The sequence below is a fragment of the Chiloscyllium plagiosum genome, unplaced genomic scaffold, assembly GCF_037043375.1.
Source record: "Chiloscyllium plagiosum isolate Xiang-an unplaced genomic scaffold, Cpla_swu_hap1 HiC_scaffold_17, whole genome shotgun sequence".
In the NCBI taxonomy this organism is placed as follows: domain Eukaryota; kingdom Metazoa; phylum Chordata; class Chondrichthyes; order Orectolobiformes; family Hemiscylliidae; genus Chiloscyllium; species Chiloscyllium plagiosum.
Window position 1 is genome coordinate 60,254,525 of NW_028270155.1, and position 17,021 is coordinate 60,271,545.

The following is a 17,021-nucleotide window of genomic DNA, read 5'->3' on the forward strand; positions in this document are numbered from 1 at the left end:
CTTGAGGTGATGAATGGGGCTGTATAAATGCAAATCTTTCTTTCTTTGTTATGACCCATAACTTTGATGGAGACATGTCATCTGGATGAAATTGGGACAGTTATTTAATGGAGCTCAGGATAATGTTAGTAACCAAAGAAATGCTCATCACCACAATTACAATGTTAGTGGTTGCATACTTTGGATTACCCCCTGCCACCATAAACTGCATCGAGATGACACTATAATTCTGTCTTCCACTTGGCCACTGCGCTCAGTTTGACATTTCTCAACAGTTCAAAGAGCCTAAGTTTGGATGATGCAATGGGTGACCAAGTTGTTCAGAATTGGCAACAGGGTCCAAACCAACTCATCCTAAAACCCAGAAAGACAACTTTGCCCTGTCTGACAGCTCCTTAGATAAACTTGTGAAAATTTCTTTGAGAGAAGAAGGATTACCACTGAGGAAATGCTTTCCTTGATGATCATGTAAGCTCTAAGCTTCCTCATACTTTACCACTATGCCACTGATTGGACAATGAAATGGAAAAAAAAACATACTGCCCTAATGGTACCCAAGTGACCACTGTTGATTGCCATTGAAATCCATCTGGTTCACCAATGCCTTCTCAGGAAGGAAAGCTGCTGTCCTTAAGTGGTCTGATCTACATGTGACTCCAGGTCCACAACAATTTGATTGATACTTACCTGCCTTATGGCCAATTAAGGATGAGCAATAACTGCTGGTCTAACCAGCCACACCCTCAAACGTTGAATGAATGAAAGAAAAATGTAAGTATTATTTAACTACTCATCCAACATCACTTCATGTTTTCTTTTGCCACAGGAGATAAAGGGGGTGGTTAAAATCTGAGTGACCTGTACCTATGTCTTTGGTCTTCATCACACGGAAGATCTTCACCTTCACAGTAAGGTACAACATCTGTGATTGTGGTAAGTCAGTTTGATGGATTTACATACTGTAAAATAAACCTGTAACAACATCAAACCCACAGACTGATCAAAGTTTTGTGGACCAGGAGAGTATTTGTGCTATTACAGTGGGAAAACCTAGCTTCCAATTTTTCCAATTGGGATCTGAAATAATGATGGATGGTAATGCCAAGCTTAGTTCAAACACTAATTCCTAGTCCCAGTGGGTCATTTCCAGTAACCTCAATTCCAAATCACTGTATACTAGCATTTCCGATTTAAGAAAATAGAACAAATTTGAATGCAGAGATGTCTTATGATTTTGTTGATTAATGCACAATAGCAGCCTGCACATCCTTCATTCAACTTCATTTTCACATTATTTCCTAATGATAATTATTCTTAACCCACCAGGGGGTCAAAAGCTTTCGACGGTTTTCTGCCAACACCATCTGGAGAAATGACACTCATCAAATTCCAAAAAAAAACCTCTCTGTGGGTTATTATTGCAGATTGATTTGCATATGTTGAATGACCATGTAAAAAGACTGAGTTTTAGTGATTTGGGGACAGTGTTGTATATGACTAGAACCTATTGCTGCTGGATTCCTCTGTGATTTCTATAGTGCAGTCATGTCTCTACCAAACCCCCTCTGACCACCAACTTAACCCAATCTCTTAGCTGTTTTTGATATTGGTACCTCTATCAATCTTGCCTTTAAATGCTAACCTGATTTGGGAATATTTATCCTGCAATTCATACAAGGAGATAGCATCAATCTGTTCTAAAGTGATCTTTAACTCAACGGGTCTTTACATACACCATATAATAAGAGATAAATGGGCTTAACTCAGCATTTCATTAGAGACAGGGGTTAAAGGAGTCACCATTTATTTACAGGGAAAAATCAGTAATGGAACATAGCTCAGGGTACTGAACAGTCAAAGATCAAATAGGGGATAAATAAAGTAAGTCAGAAAGCAGTAGTTAGATGACACCAATTTTGGAGCAACTAGCCTGTGGACTGTAACTGGAAGGGGAAATAAAGGAACTCCACAATTTAAGCCAGATTCACGTGAAGATTAACCAGAGTTTAAACAGTGAGGACTTCAAAGCAGCAAGAATACAGGAAACTGGAGGAGAGCCCATGACCTTCCTTTGAAGAAATAAAAGCACATATTGCAGAATAACCAACATGAAGGATAATTTGATATTTTTCCAAGCGATGGCTATTGATTTTACAGGCAAGCCAGAGAGGAAGACAGAGGTTTTTTAATAAAATCTGCACGACACAATTTAGGCTTTAAACCTGTTCCATTTGTATATTATTGTTGCTAATAAAGTTGGATTTAATTTTGAATGAGAGCTGGCAATGAAAACAAAGAAAATACAGTGCAATTCAGCAGAGGAGGAGGAGGAGAGACAGGTAATAGAGATTCATTTGCAAAATGTCACTTCCCCTCTATTTATCTTTCAATTTAATTTTAGGGGGAGAAAGTACATTCCCACACAACTATTACATTAGAAAGAGCATTATTAGAAATTCTTTCCTTGTTATACTAATCCAGGAAAACTGGGAAAGTAATTTGTAAACTAATTTTGGAAGTTTATAGTTAAATTTGCAACTGTTTTCACTAATTTAAATATATATTGTATTTGTTCATGAAGTGGCACAAGATCCCTCATCACAATGAAGACTCAATACTTGGAAACAACAATGTGCATTTATATAGCCTCTTTAGTACAGTAAAATGATCCAAAATGTCTCAAAGGAATGTAATCAGTCTATATTTCATATCAAACTCTAAGTAAATGTTCAGACAGATGACCAAACACTTAGTCCAAAAATGTAGGTATCGTAAAGGAGGAGAGAGACGCAGAGAGGTTTAGGGTGAGAATTTCAGAGCATAAAGCCTCTCAATAGTAAAGCTACTTAAGCCAGGGAGGTACAGGAGGACAGAAATACAGGGGTGAAGTGATATTGGAGAGTTAGGAGGCATCTGGTATACAGGTAACAAAGGCACAGATGAAGTAGAAGGGTTGGACAACTTTACTGAGCTTGAATAAAGATGATCTTGATGCTAGGCTGTATCAGCGTACACATGGGAAGCTGAAACTAGATGTGATCACCAATGGACATGGGGTGGTGAAAAACTTGGCCATAGTGGTGTTTTAACAGGTCTCCGCTGAGGAGATATGATGATATAGCCCAGCATCAAGACCATCTTTTTCCAAGCTCAGTAACATTGTCCAACTCCTCCACTATTGAAACCCCACCTGTGCCTTTGTTACCTGCAAACTAAATGCCCAGACTCCGGGCTAAATATTAAACTTGATCCTTGGAGAAAGAGCTGGGGAAAACAGACACAAGGTTCATTGAACAGAAGAGAAAATTAATGGTGTCTACAAATAGGCACCGAAACGTAACGCCAATTTTAATAGCTGGGTGGCATGTCCTTACTTGTCTTGCATATAGGTGTGGGATGTATTTCGAGAACCTGTTTCTAACTAAAATTGTTCCATCGATTTGGAGACTGTAATGACTAATTTCGGTTTAATGAGGGCTTACCATTGCAGAAGGTGAGCCCATCAGAAAGCAAAGGAAGCAGCTCGCCTAACCTGTCAGTCTGGTAACATTCTCCCAACTGTACCTTTCCCGGATTCCATTGGAAAGATTCAGCATCAAGCAAGCCCTCTGAAAAGGAATTACTATGGTTAGCTTCCCAGACAAAGTCTTATCGCCAGACACTGGTGTTAAGAGAGAGGCCCAGAATAACCAAACAAGCACAAGGAAGTACAACACTTCACCACTTCTGATTAATTGACATTTGAAATAAATGGTTCTCCACATCTGCTATCTATAGACTGTATTAACTTCACAGTATTTTTCATTTAATTTGATTAAGTAGTGTATATGATCCAGATTCATTCTTGATCCAGGAATAACATTCCATGAGATTGTTTTCTTTAATCTATGTAGAAATCTTCATCTCCGCTTGCGATTTCCTGGTTGTTTAGTTACACCTCGATCCAGATTCACATTTGCTTAAATTCTTTCCAAACAATTTAAAAGAAGAATAAAGATGAAAAAAATGAAGCATGCAAATCACAAATATGCTTATTCTACCAGGCTGGCCAGAGAACATCTCTTATTAAAGCAAGAGCTTGCACTTATTTAGCACTTCACAATGTTTTTACAGCCAGTGACATCCTATTGCTTGTAATGTAGGAAACACCAGCAGCCAGTTTATCTCAGAAGCTACAATGAAACAAAGGATTGGGATGCCACACAGCTATCAGTTTAATGTCTTATCTGGAAGCCAGCATGTCCAGTGGAGGACTGCTCAGTACCAGCTTCAATTGTATGTTACAAAAACAGAAACAGAGTATTGAATACAGGAGTTGGGAGGTCATGTTGCGGCTGTACAGGTCATTGGTTAGACCACTGTTGGAATATTGCATGCAATTCTGGTCTCCTTCCTCTCAGAAAGATGTTGTGAAACTTGAAAGGGTTCAGAAAAGATTTACAAGGATGTTGCCAGGGTTGGAGAATTTGAGCTATAGGGAGAGGTTGAACAGGCTGGGGCTGTTTTCCCTGGAGCATCGGAGGCTCAGGGGTGACCTTATAGAGGTTTATAAAATCATGAGGGGCATGGATAGGGTAAATAGACAAAGTCTTTTCCCTTGAGTGGGGAAGTCCAGCGGAAAGATATAAAAGAGACCAGAGGGGCAACTTTTTCACGCAGAGGGTGGTACGTATATGGAATGAGCTGCCAGAGGAAGTGGTGGAGGCTAGTACAATTGCAACATTTAAAAGGCATCTGGATGGGTATCTGAAAGGAAGGGTTTGGAGGGATATGGGCCAGGTGCTGGCAGGTGGGACTAGATTGGGTTGGGATATGTGGTCGGCGTCAATTTAAGGGTCTGTTTCCATGCTGTACATTTGTACGACTCTATAAGGACAACCTTTAGAGATGCACCATAGAAAGCATTTCTATCTGGGCACATCATGGCTTGGTGCAGCAACCGCTCTGCCCAGGACCATAAGAAAATGCAGAGAAGTGTGAACACAGCCCAGGCCATCACGGAAGCCAACCTTCCATCCATTGACTCCATCTGCACTTCTCGCTGCCTCAGAAAGGCAGCCAAAGAGCCCTCCCACCCCGGTTATACTCTCTTCCAACCTCTTTCGCCAGGCAGAAGATACAAAAACGTAAACATGCGTACCAACAGGGCCAAGAACAGCTTCATCCCTGCTGTTATCAGACTGCTGAATGAACCTCTCCAACATCAAATGTCACGTTGATCTTGCTTTTGTGCACCTCCTGTGCAGCCATAAACCTTGTATGCCTCACTGTCTAAACACTCAACGATTTATATGTCCTTGAATGCTATGACCTGCCTGTACTGCACACTAAAAGCTGTTCACTGTACTCAGGTACATGTGACAACAATAAAATCAAATCAAAGGGTCACTGGACTCAAAACATTAACTCTGCTTTCTCTCCACAGATGCTGTCAGACCTGCTGAGTTTCTCCAGCAAGTTCTGTTTCTGTTTCAGATTTCCACCATTCAAGTTTTTTTTTGTCAAGATTATGAGTTGTTTCTGAGTATTCCACAAATGCTTTCCTCAGAAACAAGAATCTACACTGAGCCAAGGTTAGGATCTTGAAAATAAGGACTGGATTAATCTACATGCTGTTCCCTTCACTGCACAGACGTCACTTCTGAAACTGCATGCAAAGTCATATGAACAATGTGACATATCTCTGTCAATACATGCAAGCTAATGTCTTCATAAGATAATGTCTCTAAATTCTGGACATTTCCAGTGGCTGATCTGATCCTGGAGAATGTATTATTTTGTGATAATGCTGTAAAGTGTATTGGTGCACTTAAAATGGAGCATTTAAAAGCCCATCATCTTGCACTGCCAGATGTGCTCAATGTGAAAAGAATGACAATACTGCAAAGATCGGAATTTAAATTGATAGCTTTCACAAATTGACAAAGATTGTGTGGGGTGTGGAATTGCTGCAGTGGGGAGCCTGAGCTAATCGGGACGCATTCTGGAATGTACACATCCCAGTGGAATAATGTAACCCTACAATTTAGAACTAAGCAAGTACATCAGAAATCAATTAATGTTGGCTTTGAACTGTTGCTGGAAATGCAGCCTGCAGGAGCACAGCTAAAAATATTCTGGCACAAGCACTCTGTGCATTAGCAGTTACAGGAAACATTCAAAGATGCGATGGAAAACATCCCTCTAAAAGAATAATGATTGGGCTGCTCTGCTCTGCTGCATCCCCCAGTATGCCCAATCCCTGCCACACATCAAGTCACTAGACTGGAGAACTAATCAATGGTAAACAAGAACAATGCTGAATGATTCTGACCTTCAGCTCTGCAAATGTTCAGGGAGTGCGATGTAAAAAAAAAGGTAATGTGGTATTGCAGGCAACTGCTGTTACATAATGGTGCCTACTGAAAATATTCCTGTCAACAGGAAATCCTCTCTGAGAAACTTACACATCAATCTCAGTTACTGGCTTTAAATGATGGGGTGGGAGCAGATGGAGGAGAATTTGAAAACAGGAAGGGGCAAAATAGGCAACTGACCCATTATTGTAAGTTTCCAAATAGGCAGGTTTTGTTAAAATCACTTATCCTCAGAGCTCCAAACAGTTAATCCCTAAAGCCCCTGGTCACTTTATAACTGACAAAGATATATCGCGCCCACTGATTCCAGCCCAACCTCCGCAAGACCTCTGACCATGTCAAACAAAAGACACACTCAATAATCACTTCACATTTCACTCAAATGGTAGCTCAGTGATTAGCACTGTTTCCTCACAGCGCCATGGACCTGGGTTTCGATTCCACCCGCAGGCAACTGCTTATGTGGAGTTTGCACATTCTCCATGTGTCTGCGTGGGTTTCCTCCGGATACTCCAGCTTCCTCCCAACGTGCAAAGATGTGTAGGTTAAGTGGATTGACCATGCTAAATTGCCTGGTGTTCAGGGATGTGCAGGCTTAGTAGATTAGTCATGGAAAATGCAGAGTTACAGGGATCGGGTAGGAGTGGATCTGGGTGAGATGCTGTTCAGAGGGTGGGTGTAGACTCAAATGGACTGAATGGCCTGCTTCCACACTGTAGGGATTCTATGAAACATACCTCAAGGCAATTCATATGCAACTAATCTCTTTGGAGAGCAGTGACATTAACATGTCTGTAGATAATGCACAATAATGTATTACCTCATCATAGGAATAGCATTGGCTAAGGGAGGTATGCTGCCAGTACATTGGCAGAGCTCACTGCTCTTCTTTAAATTGTACAACAGATCTTTTAGTGCCCATTTGTTCTATTGGTTCTAAGAGGATGAAACCTTAGGTTAACATTTTATCCAAAGGGTTACACCTCTAACAACATTTCCTCTTGTGGGGGCATCTAGAATCATGGGTTACTGTTTCAATATAACGTGGATCGCCCATTTATGACAGAAATGAGGAGAAAATGTTTCTTCAGAGGGTTGAGAGTCTTTGGCATTCTCTTCCTTTAAAGGCACTCAAGGCCGAGTCATTCACCATGTTTAATGTCAGACTCTTGATGAGCGAGGCGGTTAAAGATTATCGGGTCAGGTGAGAATGTGAAGTAATCAGACCAGTTATGATCTTACTGAATTGCGGTGCAGGCTTGGGGGAACCGAGTAGTGCTCCTATGCAATGCAAGACTCCTGGGATCATAGGAACAAGTATAGGTAATTCAGTCTTTTAAGACTGTTCCTGACATTCCACTACTGTGGATAGAAGACCACAAGGTGGCTCACCTCTGTCTCCCTTTCCACCCTCTACAAGGCACATGTCATGAGTGCAATGGAATACTCTCCATTTGCCTGGAAAAGTGCCAAACTTAACTCCACCGACGACACTCCATCCACCTCCTTAAAATATATGACCTTCACCACTGACACACCATGGTTGCTTTATGTACCATCTATAAACTGACCACTCATCAAGGCTTCTTCAATAACAATTCCCATCGATCAGCGAGAAGGACACGTTCAGCAGACATATGGGAATACCTCCACCTCCAAGTTTCACATCATGCTCACTGTTGCAAAATCCCCAAACTCTCTAAATAATAGAAAGCCACCAGCCATGGGAGTATCTTCAGCACACTAACTGTTGCAGTTTTGGCTCGGCTGTTAATGGAGAACACATTTATAAAGGCTACAGGTCCCAACACATTCAATGGCCCTGAAATCATGCTTCTGAGCTAGCTGTGCTCTAGCCAAGCTGTTCAAATACAGCTGCAATCGTGACATATATCCAACAACTTACCCAGGTGCATGCTGTACATGAAAAGCAGCCCAAACCCTATCGTGCCAATTACTGTCCAATCGGAATACTCTCAATCGTCATCAAAGGGATGATTAAAAACTAAGTGGAAAGATTTGGAGGAGGCGAGATGAATCATACACTCAGCATGTTATTGCCTAATCCTGTTCCCTGTACTCCCCATTGGGCAAATTAGGGATGGTGATCTTGCTAACACCAAACACATCCCACGGATTCTATTGAAAATTCCCGTTATTGTCCATGTCTAACAAAACCCCATCAATCTGAGTTTTGAAATGATCAATGGATCCAACCTCTTCAGCTATCTTTTGTGGAAGTGGGGGATTTCCACCAGGCTAAAACAGTGAGGCAGTGCGAGCACACCAACCAGGAATGAACTAGGTCTCATTTTAAACTCTGCCTCTTGGTTCTCGACTCAGCCAATCTTTTTCTCTCTTATTTATCTGATCAAATCCTTTAACCATATCAAACATCTCAATTGAGCTTAATCTTCTATGCAATAGGAAACACAAGGCTGGTCTAGGAAAACAGTTCTCTGATTATAACCTTTTTAATCCCATTAGGACTGCAGCCCAAATGAAATGCTCCCATTCCTAAAGGTTATTTCAGAACCAGAGGGAAGGGCCTATCTAGTCAAACCAAGTTGGAGCATTTGATAATCAGCATTTGGATTTTTCCAAGATGTGCCCTCCCTCATTGCAGAGGTTTTAAGAGATAATTTGATGTTGGAGGCTGTAACTTTTGAGTTCTACTGTGGGACATCATTCTGTTTTTGAATAAAGGCATTTGTGTTCAAATGTCCTGGTCAAAAGCTCTGTATCAGGTTTGTGTGTGTTTTTTTTTCTGTTCCAGAGGGGTGGAGGGAGTTAGAAGAATTCGTTCCTATTCAGGGTCTAATGAACCGAATACCACTCCAGGAGTTACTAACAAAGATCTCCAAATGCAGAATCAAACACCTTCTACTTTGCACACCAGTGTAGTTCAGTTCCAACATGAGGCAAACATGCTGAACCGTGCAATTCACGTATACTCCCTGCTCCCGAGCCTCATTACCAATTTGATAACTTAGAATTGGTTTGACAGTGTGGAGGAGATCTCAGCGTTAGCAAAACCCACAAAAGTTTGATTCTATCACAGGAGCTGGAATTCAAATTTCTCCCTCGCTAATGGAGGGTGAAAACCACATCGTTGCTTATCTTCAGCGCTGCTAACCCTTTTCAACTACAGGTGCTGGCAAAGACTCTATTCTGACTGGATGAGGAGTGCCTTAGTGACAGCTCGTGTTCAATTCTTAAATTGGAAAAAAATCTATGCGACAGGAGTAATTAATGTTGGTCGACACTGAGCTAACGATCACAGCACATCACGATCACTCGGTAGAGAGTGCAGTGCAGCACACTCTAGCTAAAACGTTCTCTCATTAATGTTTTCTAGATCAAACATTAGTAACAGTTAAAAGCCCTATAAATAGCAGGCCATTATTCCTCTGCATTCATACTCGGTCTTGCTTAGTCTGTGTGCAAAGTCACCTGGGTCTGTCTGTCTCTCTCATCTGTACAGCCAGTCTGAGTGAATGTTCAGAAAAGCTATACGAGACCAGCCTCTCCGTGGGTATTGTTTTATTTCGGTCATAAAAAAAATTACCATTTTAAGCACCCAGAGATAGCATATAAAGGCAACTCAATCTTAGGCAGTTTTTAAATTTAAAAAAAAGTTCTCTCGCCAGACTGAAAAGATATCGATGGTGTCTCCTTCAAAACATATGGTATAACTTCCAAGTTAAGTATGAGAATGCTCCCCGGTTTTCAACGGAGGGTAAAAACTGACAGTACAAAAGATTGGAGCTAATCACATTTCCCTTGAGGTCTATTTTGCCTGAATAACCGTGCAAACATTTTTCTAACCACTAGTTGGTGCTATTTTGTAGCAGGAATAAATACCCCAAGGGTAAACAACTTTTTATACATGCTGGAGATATCTAGTGGCAGTTCAGGGATATTACATCGAATCTTCTAGGTTGAATCATCATGCTAACTTGCATTTGCAGGTTACTGGATGATGTGGAAAGTTTGATTCCCCTTGTGGGGGTATTTAAGACAAGCAGACATAATCTCAGATAAGGGGTTGCCCATTTAAGACAGAGATGAAGAAGGATTAGTTCTCTCACTCAGTGGAGCTCTTTACTGCAGAAGGCTGGGCCCTTTTAATTATATTCGATGGTCCACATCCCAGAGTTCTGAGTGAGGTGGCTAAGGAAATAGCAGAAGCGTTGGTTGTGATCTTTTAAAAGTCACTGGATTCAAAGAAAGTCCCAAATGATTGGAAAACCGCTGTTGTAACCCCCTCGTTCATGAAAGGATCAAGATAAAGGATGGAAAATATAGGCCGATTAGCCTAACCTTGGTTGTTGGTAAAATTCTAGAATCCTTCGTCAAGGATGAGAATTCTAAATTCTTGGAAGTGCATGGGTCGGATTAGAACATGTCAGCATGGATTTAGTAAGGGGAGGTCGTGCCTGACAAACCTGTTAGAATTCTTTGAAGACATAACAAGTAGGTTAGACCAAGGAAACCCAGTGGCTGCTATATGGACTTCCAAAAGGCCTTGATGGGAGCTTGCTGAGTAAGGGGAGGGCCTATGGTGTTTGAGGTGAGCTACTGGCATGGATTGAGGATTGGCTGTCTGACAGAAGGCAGAGAGTTGGGATAAAAGGTTCTTATTTGGAATGGCAGCCGATGACAAGTGGTGTCCCGCAGGGTTCAGTGTTGGGGCCGCAGCTGTTCACTCTATATATTAGTGATCTGGATGAAGGGACTGGGGACATTCTAGCAAAGTTCACTGATGATACAAAGTTAGGCAGACAGGCAGGTAGTACTGAGGAGGCTGCAGAAAAATTTAGACAGTTTAAGAGAGTGGTCGAGGAAATGGCTAATGAAATACAACGTGAGCAAGTGTGAGGTCATATAGTTTGAAAAAATACAAGCATGGACTATTTTCTAAACGGTGAGAAAATTCATAAAGCCAAAAGTACAAAGGCCTCTGGGAGTGCTAGTCCTGGATTCTCTAAAGGATAACTTGCAGGTTGAGTCCGTGATTAAGAAAGCGAATGTAATGTTGTCATTTATCTCAAGAAGGTTGGAATATAAAGGCAGCAATGGGCTACTGAGACTTTATAAAGCTCTAGTTAGGCCCCATTTAGAATACTGTGTCCAGTTTTGGATCCCACATCTCAGGAAGAACATACTGACACTGGAGCGTGTCCAGCAGAGATTCACATGGATGAACCCTGGAATGGTAGGTCTAACATATGAGGAACGGCTGAGGATCCTGGGATTGTATGGATTAGAGTTTCTATTAGTTGAGGGGAGATCTAATAGAAACTTAGAAAGGGTGGATGCTGGGAAGTGGTTTCCATTAGGCAGGGAGACTAGGACCTGTGGGCACAGCCTTAGAATTAGAAGGGGTGGGCAAGTGGAGTTGAAACGCCCATTACCATGATTAAATGGCAGAGTGGACTCGATGGGCTAAATGGCTTTATTTCCACTCCTAAGTCTTATGGTCTTATATTCAAGGCAGATTTAGAGAGATTTTTAATCTGTAAAGGAATCCAGGGTTCTGCAGATAAGGCAGGAAAGTGAAATTGAGGATTATCATTTCAGCCATGATCTCACTGACAGGCCGAGCAGACTTGAAGAACTGAATGGCCTACATCTACTCCTATGACTTACAGTCATATCACTGTGCAGGGAAGGTAACCTTGATATGACATGCTTCACCACACCTTCCTCTGTTTCAGATGGATTCACTCGTTGTGTCATGCACGTGGACAGATGAAAGGACCGAGAGTAGCACAGGTTCCAGTTTAGAGGAGTACAGAATTTAAAAAAACCTTCAACAGAAAATCTCCTCAGCCAATTTTCCCATCTGTCTCAGACCAGATGTGCTCTCCTCTTACTAATGAAAGCATAATTGGTGAAAGTGAATAAAGATTCCCTCTGTTTCATTATGTCAAAGTTTCTCTCAAAATTGCTATTTCTTTTCTTCTGAGACTTCTTTAGTGTAAGGCATTGTTTTAAGTGTAGTTTATGGGAAATCACTCAGCGTTGATCCCCAACACCTTGAACGAGTTTCCAGTTTCCATCAGCTACCTGCCAACGATACCACAGCCAGGTAGAATACCTACATCAATGAGTTCCACTCCGTTACTTACACAAGTTCAATCAGGTGACCAAACTGAAATTGAAACTAGCTGCAGTCACTACAGATCTGACACACAAACATTTTACCACTTGAATGTTTTCTTTCCCTTTTTTTTAAAAAACAGTAGCCACAGGTGACTACTGAAATGGCACTATAAGATAGTTTTGGCTATCCACACTTGCAAAAGCCCAAGTCTAAAGCTGCAAAGATTCACTGACAAAGTGTTCCCAAGAACTCTTTAACCCACTTCTGCAGTAGAATTCCACATTTACATCAAGCTCCTGGGAAGCTCACACTTAGCATTTGGGCTAAGGGCCAAGGTGCAGCACATCACCAGGGGAGGAGATCGGCTGAGTGGTGGTTAAAAGCCTGAAAGCTGGAAGAATAAGAGATTAGGCTTAGTGACGTAAAGTGTATTTAAGCTTTAAGATCCTGAGTAAACAAGTTAAATTGGGAGAGGATCTAATGGATCCAACATACTAAAGGTGCAGTGAGCAACAAGACCATAGAATGCATAGCACAAGACGGACACCTAGTCAAGGCTGATCTATTTACAAGCACAAATCCACATGGAACAGTTTACATTCCTCAGTATTCCCATGCCTCATCTTTGCCAGGCCTTAAGTATACTTTGTTCCTTACAATTTCATTTTGTTATAAACCAGTATGTTATTCTTTTGTTTTTGGAATGTAAGTGGAATGAATCAGTGCTTGGAAACTGTTCTCTTCAAAAGGATGCTCCAATTAACTTTTGTGTCTATTATCTGGTGCCTCCTGCAGTTTGCTAATCCCAAAAGCCCTTTGTCTGCACATTACAATTGGGTCACGTCCTTCTAAGGAATGGCTCTACCCAGAGCATGTACATTCTATAAATAGTCTTTTAAATGAGAACTGCTTACTTTTCTCCCTCTCAGGCATTCATTCCTGCAATATTTAAGCAGATCTGTTTTTTAAAAACATTCCAGTGTATTCTAGCTCTGGTTTCCACTTTGGCTTATGTTTATATGAAGTCTCTGTCAGAGTTTAAGTCTGCAGATTCTCAGAAATGCAATAAGGCAAACACAAAAGCAGGCTGCCATTCCCTATCGCAATAAAATATTTGGACAGCGTAACTGGATAACATTAATATTTATTTAGCTTTATATAGAACATGAAATATTGCATGTTGTGGTTTCAAGGCCCAATTTTACCAGATCAAAAGCCTATTTCAGACACTGCTCTATTCATATTAAAGATTGTTCATGCAGATGTGGTTTTAATTTTACCGGGGCAGTGTTTCAAAACAAAAATGAACTGAAATATTGCCAACAGGCGCCTGCTAAACATGATCAACCACAAGAAAACAGATATACGTTTTCACTCTCGAAGCAAAAGATGTCCTTTTGCCTTTTCAACAGCACAATCATATCTATTCAGAAACAAAATCAGAAATTGCTGGAAAAGCACTGCAGATCTGGCAGGATCTGTGGAGAGAAATCAGAGTTAACATTTCAGGTCCAGTGACCCTCGCTCAGAACAATGTCTGTTGCCTGATGCAGAACAGAGACACGTAAGCCAAGATGCTCCTAACTTTAACCCATTTTGTTTTTTTTTTAAAATCAACCTGTTCAGAGATGTTATTACACACTTGTGGAGCAGGGTGGGACTTGAAGCCAAGTCTCCCAGTTCAGGTGTAGGGACACTACCATTAGAGGGCCCAAGGTCCCAGGTTTGACTCCAACAACTTTGACTGCTAACAGCTGGCCAGAGTGGGGTCTCCCATTTATTGAAACAGGAGTGGGTCATTCAGGCTCTCAAGACTGATCTACCATTTAATTAAGATTGTGACTGATCCATACCTGATCTCAGTCCCATTGGTCTCGCCATTTCAGGAAGAGAGTTCCAGTTCTTTGTGAACCCTCACCTATAGTTTAGTTATCAGCTAGTTAGTGACTCCAATTGTAGATATGCAGGCATCAAATGACAGTAGGTTCAGGCTCAGAGATTTCTTCATGCTACTATACCCCAGAAAGAATTGCTGTCCAAAATTTAAAAATAATGATTTTAAAAATCAGGATATTTTTCAATTCTGGAATACTTATGGTATTAAATGTCTGACACAAAGTTGTACAGTGGAAATATCAGTCAAAAACATTAGACCAATTTATCTTGAAGGATCCTGCACTCTCTCAAACATAACATTCAACTGTTTGTTCTCTGTGAGAGACTGAGCTTCCTGACCTCACTCGTAAATCAGCCTTTTATTAATCAACCTACTTTACCAATGGTTTGAAGCTTTGTTTTCATTTCTTCTTTATGTAACAACTGCTATGATTCTGTAATCAGACTTTGTAGCTGCCATTCTCTCCACCGGCTTGAGTGTTTCAACAATCAACCTGTCCTTTGTGGAAAAATTGTTCAAGTGTGCAAATATATTCAACTTTCTCTTCAGCTAAAAACTCAGCTAAAACCACCAAAAACAGAGTTCAGCCAATAACAGCAGCATTACATTCACATTGCCTTTCAAGACATTGAGACTAATCTAGGATTACCAGCAACTTTTTCAGCTCCACTCGAAGTGCATTTTCGCTAGAGTTTGCCCGATAACTTGGCTACCGGACAATTTCGCTTCTGGGTGGACTGCTCAACTGGCTGTTCAGGTCCAAACTTACCTGAACAGCTCCACTACTACATTAAGGTGCTTCACTTTGTTCAATATATGGACTGCGGAGGATTGAAAAGTAAACCAAGTTGAGCTACTGGCTTATGAGACCTCATAGAAACATATTACCACTTCTCCACTCATTCAGAAGGGGTCAACTTCTGGCTTGTTCACTTCCCAACTTTTGTAACACCAACTCCAAAGCTCTTTATCGGGAGTACATGAGGAGGTGGGATGTGGCCTTTACACCTAATGATCAAGTAAAATCTAGCATTCAAAACATGGCCAAATTGGCCTAAAATCTGCTCATCACACAGTCAGAGAATACTTAAAAAGAATAAGTATTTAGAACCAACTACTTCAACATAAGCTTCAAAACACTCCCATCACTACCACGTTATGTTCAGCAGGCTAGACGATTGTCAATTCAGTATTTCTCTCCATTGGAGCCCACTCTCGGTAAACTGGCTGTGTTATTGGAGATCTATTCTCCGACTCTTACTTCACTATTGTCATCACAGATCAAGGAACAGGAGGACAGAAGCTTCTGTACTGTGTATATGAGCACCAGCAAATGAGATTAGTTAATGCACATCTGTCAATGGCCTGCCCTCAATATTAATCTTCAATTAACTAGCAGTTAGTTGGAGTGTGTGTGTGTGTGCAATTCCCCCACTGTGAAGGTCCAACCTTCTCAACCTCACTCCTCACAAGAGGTATGGTGGCCGTCAGGTCTCTCTCTGTAATAAGAGTCCAGCCTTATGGTCCTCTGGGACTTTGGCAAATGGTATAAAACTTTCAGGAGAACCTAAAAGGATTCTGTGAAAACTACCAAGAGAGTCTTGCCAGCTGAAACATTCCTTTGTTAGTCAAAAACACTTCCTGCCAAAAAAAAAATTGGAATTGGGATTACAGCTATAAAAGTGATAAAAATGTTTTATTCTGGAATCAGATGAGGCTCCTCTTTCAGCCACTGACCCATTCATAAGGTTCAAAACTGTCTTTTTCCTTCAATGCGAGTGTTGGCTTTTATGGTGTGACAGCAGCATGGATCCACTTTAATAAAGAACAAATACACATCAGTGCCTTCAAACATCTGCAGCTGGAACACAACCAGAACAAGAGGAAATCCAGATGGAATCTCTTGGATGGTTCAACAATTCTTTGTCCTACAAAAATAAGAATCACCACACAAAAAAAAAATTACACAAATCCCAATGTTGGCAAAGACACTCTCGGAACGATATGAGCCAAACTAGAACAGCAAAGAGCAGAACACGAAAAGGCACAAAAATAATTCATCGTGTTGGAAAACAAAAACACTGAAAGCCAGTAGTTACTATTTACACAAACACATTTCCTCTAACGGATCCAGATAGTATAGAACTTTAAAATTATAGCAAATTGTTGCACCAGAAGCATTTAATCAATTTTCATCACTACTTCTAGCAATTTTCCTCTGGTACATGAACTGCTTAAATGCTGGAAGCAGCACAGGACAAACACTGCATAAAATTCCAAATGAATTTCAAAGATGAGAACTATTGCTTGAAAATTTATTGTGTGTATAAATATTCAAGGAACTTATTTCTGTCTGAGAACCAGCTGTAAATATTTAGGTATTTTAACCTCATCACTTGATTTGGAGGTGCCAGTGTTGGACTGGGATGTACAAAGTTAAAAGACAGACACATTCACAGACCCATACACCCCCACACTCTCACACACCCTCTCACAGACTTATGCCCCTTTACACTCGCACACATACACTCTCTCAGACACTCATATACCCCACCCACTCCACAAGTTTGTAGGGTGAATTTGTACTTGCAGAATTACATTTTATTTTGCTCAAAAACTGCATGAACCCATGTAAGATACTGCAAATCCCTTTTTTAAA

The 17,021-nt window shown here is 40.9% G+C and overlaps 1 protein-coding gene across 1 annotated transcript in view; it reads right to left on the reverse strand.

The window, feature by feature from the left end:
• The window catches only part of snrkb (SNF related kinase b), a 124,966-nt gene that overhangs the window by 62,005 nt on the left and 45,940 nt on the right, over positions 1–17,021 (reverse strand). The gene's annotated exons all lie outside the window — the stretch shown is intronic.